At 38.1% G+C, this 5,658-nt stretch overlaps 1 pseudogene; it reads left to right on the top strand.

Annotated features, from left to right (window-relative positions):
* The first annotated feature begins 358 nt into the window (after nucleotides 1-358).
* Nucleotides 359-475, top strand: LOC150108312 (U2 spliceosomal RNA; annotated as a pseudogene).
* Nucleotides 476-5,658: the final 5,183 nt, after the last annotated feature.

The raw sequence follows: 5,658 nt of genomic DNA, 5'->3' as shown, positions 1-5,658 counted from the left end.
ATATTAAACTTCACAGTTAACTTTGCTAATTAATACGAAAGAATTGATCACTAAAAACTAGAAAAAAAGAACAATAATCATCTGTTATTTGAACAGTCTTTTTTGTAGCACATATAGTATTTATTTAGATACATCAATTTAGTTTAATTTTGAAAATAAATGATTTATAAATTATATAAATATTATGAATATAAAATATATATTTGAGTTATTTAAAATTATTAATTTATTTTATGATAAATAAAAATTATAAAAAATATAAAGTATACCTATTTTTTTATACAATGACCATTATATATGTATTTATATTTAATAAACAATGTTGAATTGGTCATGAGAGTTTATTTAGCGTGGGTATATCGCCTCTCGGCCCTTTGGCTAAGATCAAGTGTAGTTTTTGTTCTTAACCGTTAATAATATCGGTACGAGTCCCATCGGGTTTCACGATATTTAACCGAAAATCTACAGAACTTCCTAAACGCCGGACTGGGAGAATATCAAACACTTGGTGGTGGGAATAGTTAGGCTCCCCCATCTGATCATGCCCTCCATTCTGCCGCATGTGCGTACCCTCGGAATTGAGGTTGACGCCACAATACCGGCGATGGCGAAAGCTATCATAGACTGCGTCGGTGCAGAGAACATTTTTGGATTTAAATTTATCCCTTATAGGGGAGGACGATACCAGGTGGTGACCAAAAATATGGAGACCAGAGAAAAGCCTCTCCAAGGGTTTGACTGTGGTAAAATAAAGGTATCTCCCCTTATGGTTGGGAGCATCCTGAGAACCCTTAAGATACCACGATTTCCCCTAGAATATGCAGAGAACAACGATATAATTCATAGCGTATTCTCTAAGTGGGGAGTTGTACGGGAAATCCAGGTTCACAATGACGCCGACAATCCTGAGTGGAAGTCAGGGGAGCTAACCATCTCTCTTGAAATGAGGACCGAAGTTCCTAACTTTGCCCTCATAGGATCTGCCCGGGTAATGGTAAATTACCCAGGCGTCAAAAAGCAGTGCTTTAGATGTGGTGCCTTCAATCATCTTGGGGCAGACTGCCCTCGCATAAAATGCAGCAACGGCCTAAAAATTGGCCACAACCAAGAAAAGTGTGAGGCAGTTTGTTTGAAGTGTGGGGTCACTGACCACAAAGTCGACACCTGCCCATCCAGAACCCTCGCAGAGAGGATGGGTGGTGCAATCACATCAGCAACAAAACCAAGTAATAAAAAGGTCACAACACAGGAAGAGTTTCCGCCTCTTGAGGCCACTCCTGATCATGCCGCCATGTTAAGACAACGAAAAGGTCCCGTAAGGGAGGGAAACCTATCAGAATTGCAGAGACCAGCAATACGATCCCAACAGTAGAGACTGACAATGCAGAAACCATCATGGTAACTCCCACGGACGAAAGCGGAGCTACCACTGCCAATATAGACATCGCCAATTCAGATACAGTAGAAGAAGCTGAAGTAGAGATGGAGACGAACACCAAAACTTCCAAACGGCAATTAAGTCCGCAGGAAGAAGAGCTGACAAATCTCAAAACAGCAAAAGTATCTGAAACCGAACACTCAGAAGTCCCTCATGCAAAAGCAGGGGAGACTCTAAAACATCTCCTTAGAGGTATGCTCGGAGTGGCAAAAAAGTTTAAAGAGGCAATGGATAAAGTAGGAGAACCTGAACTCCTCCTCACAGGGAAATATGGACCCGACATACATCGTCAGTGCAAAATGGGGTGATCTCTTCGTTGATGACATCAGCAAAATCACCCCTGAGCAAGTAGAGGTAGCCCTGGATATAGACGAGGAGGCAGCTTCGGCGTTCTACATAGCTCTCTGCAAACTAGACATGGCCAAGGGAAGTGGGGTTGCCAAAAGAATCATAACAGCCCACAACAAAAGAAAGGAACAGTAACCACCTTGTGGATTTCTGCACTCAGCTTCACTGGTTTTTAGCTCCCACAGGTGGGGGAGGACCTGAGAACCCGAGCGGCGAAGGCTTACAGCGAGGCGGTGCAGTTCCTTGTGAGCTGCATCAGTCGGGCCAGATCCTTCCTCCACCTCTAAGTTTACCTTTCCATTCCTTCTCCAGATTTATTCTCTCTTTGTTTTGTTACATGTTTCCTTTTTAGGATTTTTCCTTTTTTTTAAAGTGAAAAATCAACGACCGTTTTAGAAGCGCCCCTGGGGGGCAAACAGCTAAAACAGGTCAGCTGAGGCCTCTTTTACCTACTCTACCACTATGCACTCTATCTTTATTTCCTCTCCTACTATCTTCTGACTCTCAGCCTATCTTACTCTACAGGCCAATGATGAAGTTTGCTGAACTCACAAAATATATATATATATATTTCGGCGTACAAATTTGTTTTACGTATTAATAGCACTACTGTCATATATAGATTTTGTGGAATATCTAGAGTTTGTGGAATATACGACGAAGAGCTTCCTTGACAGCACATACTTCTGAGTAGCTATCTTTTGAAAAATCCTACATGACTTATTGCCTAAAAGAAATCATTTCAACATCTAAAGGTTTTAGTTTTTTAGTTTAGGTGGAAGGTTTTTATTAATTAATTAATAATTAATTAATAAAAATTACAAAAAATGTTTTGATTTAAGATTCCCTAATTGTGTTTATTCTCACTTCAACTTCTGGAAAATCATGCTACGGCTAATTGAGACAAGTGGACCAATTTCGATCCCATCGTCCAGTACTGTCGGATTTAACTAAACTCTATTAATTTGCAACTGATTAAAGAAATAATAAATTTTAATTATATAAACATTATGAATTTATAATATGTAGTTTAATTTCTTAAATAAATTTAATTATATTAAGAATTTCAGAAAAAAAATTAACAAATATTAAGTGCATCTTTTTTTATATATATAATAACTTCTCTATATATAATAATATTTAAGGAGAGTTGTATGCGGAGAAGGAATCCGTCAATACCCTTGGAGGGTAATGGATGGCGATACTGTAGCCAATGAAGTTCTAACTGAGGATCGGCTATTGCTGTTACCCTCCTGCCATGATCAGAGCTTTAATAGCTCAATAACACCTTATCCCTACACTATCCTCTACAGATAACGGGGAAGATGAAAAGCATTCTTGCTTCGCCCCTTTAAGCCAGTCCTTATAAGGATAAGTTGTATGCGGCTGTAACAAAGATGTCAGTGTATTATGAACGCCTTACAAATGAACATAAAAAAATCGTAGTTTTTGTAAGACCATGTTCGTTCTAGAGAAAGTAGTACTAAGAAGTTCGTTCTAAAGAAAGTAGTACTGAGATTTGCTTTCTGGTTACTAATCTCGAAAAACGGGGTCCACAAAGTAATAACTACGATTTTTGTCTTTTCCAGTAACAAGCTTTCGATGGATTCGTTAACTGCTCTCACTGTGCCCCGAAGTGCTATCCCTTCCACACTGCTTCGTTTCGCGGTGGTGTGCCAAGTTACTCCATTGAATTTAAGAGAGAAATAGGGAAGAGATCAGATTAATATTTATAGCAAGAGACAGAGAGTATTAGACAGATCCAAACGTATTATCCACAAGTTTGAATAATTACCACGTGACCTGAGTAGTTTCCTCGAAATTGCTTTGTCATAGTGAACCCTTTGTGATCCGCATCGGAACAGACAGCTAGTAATCTGTACTGGCTAGACCTGAAGTGATTTCTACTGGAGATCCCTAATGGGAAGATCTTGCAGGGTTTCTGTGATAAATGAATATTAAACAGTCTCCGCGACTTCTCTTGTTAGTGGAAATTAATGACAGTTAAAGATTCTCGTGCCACTTAAGAAAACACATGCTATGCCATGAGCTGTAGTTCCCTTCTTCGTCCAAAACATCTGTCTCATAAAGGTCACACGCGAGAAGTTTACGTCAGTAAGCTGAAATTGAAGCTATTTTCGGGATGCAGTTCAACTGGATGCGAACATCGTTTGATAACAGCTAAAATATTACACACAGAGAAATAACAATAAAAAAACTGAATGAAGATTTGACAGACGCAGTTCATCACTTCAAAGTAAACAAGTCTAAAAGAAATTTTACTTTTGTATTATTAAATATTTTTATATTCATTAATACAGTGATGATGATGGGGCTTTTTACAGTGTTGCCTACCGTAATTTTACCAGGTAGTTTATACATGATATCCAGTATTCAAATATCATTTTCAGGAAAGTAGCACAAATATTGATACCCGAAGTTTTCAAGTCGGACAACTGATGTTAGCAGTTAAATCTACGTCTCGCTAAATATATCTGAAGTAACTAAAGTGGTGTTCTACCATAACACTTTTGCTAATTACGTTTTGGTAAAATGGCACCACGCTCTTGTATGCTAACATTAGTTCAGATTTAAACCGTGCCTTTTAATGTTTATAATATAAGCCTAATAGGAGCTAATTCTCACTTGCGTAATTTATTCGTATTATTCAACCAAATTAAATAAAGTAAGCACTCTATAAACACTATTAACATATTTGCATTAAAAATTCTTAAAATATGTTAATTTTAAAGTTTAATCAATAATTTAAAGAAAATAAATTGCATAAAAGTACACACACCTATTTATTTATATTATGATATTGCTATATTAAAAAGTTAATTTAATGGCTTGAAATAATGATTTTTGAGATGCGGTGATTGATTCATTCAATCCAATACCTTTGGAAGGTAATGGGCAGCAATGAAGTTCTAACTGAGGCTCGGCTATTATTGCTGTTACCCTCCTGCCATGATTAGAGCTTTAATAGTTCAATAACACCTTATCCCTACACTGTCCTCTACAGATAACGGGGAAGATGAAAAGCATTCTTGCTTCTCCCCTTTAAGCCAGTCCTTATCCTTATATCAAGGACTATAAGGCTTGAAAGGCCGATCAGTCTTCTTTCCTGCTTTGGCAAAGTGATAGAGATAGAAAAGGTCATCCTATCAAGACTACAATCAGCAGTGGACCAACAGAAAATAATCCCAAATGAGCATTTTGGATTTCGCAAAGCTCACAACACGGTGTAACATTCACCGACTAACAGAACATATCACTCATGGTTTTAACTGGCACCTTCACACTGCTGCTGTATTTTTGGATGTTGCCAAGGCCTTTGATAAGGTCTGGCATCAAGGCCTTTTTCTTCAAACTAATTGAAAACAATGTCCCAATTAAACTAGTGAAACTTATATATTAATGAAATATACATGCAAGTAAAACAACGGAATTGTGTCATCAAGGCGCAAAATCCTGGCGGGAGTACCTCAGGGTTCTCTTCTGGCCCCAATACTTTTCTCAACTTACATGGCAGATATTCCTCTCAATTCAAGAACAACTACTACAGCCCTTTATGCCGACGACACCGCTATTCTAGCTAGATCACTCAGCCCTCACCTAGCAATCACAAGACTCCAAGGAAGTATCAATGAGCTAGCAAACTGGTTCACCAACTGGAGGATTCAAGTGAACCCCCTCAAAAGCTCAGCCATGGTGTTTTCAAGAAGAAAGATCTGCAACAAAGACGACATCCTGCTCTCTGGTCATAAGACCCCATGGCAATCAGAGACCAAATATCGTGGGGTATTAATGGATATGAAAGTCCTTTTTAATAAACACATCAATCTCATTTGCTCCAAATCTTCCAAAGT

Source organism: Typopeltis vanoorti, chromosome 3 (genome assembly GCF_054136105.1).
Source record: "Typopeltis vanoorti isolate ZY-2024b chromosome 3, IOZ_Tvanoo_1.0, whole genome shotgun sequence".
NCBI classification, from domain to species: Eukaryota; Metazoa; Arthropoda; class Arachnida; order Uropygi; family Thelyphonidae; genus Typopeltis; species Typopeltis vanoorti.
This window is presented reverse-complemented; position numbering and strand designations above follow the sequence as displayed.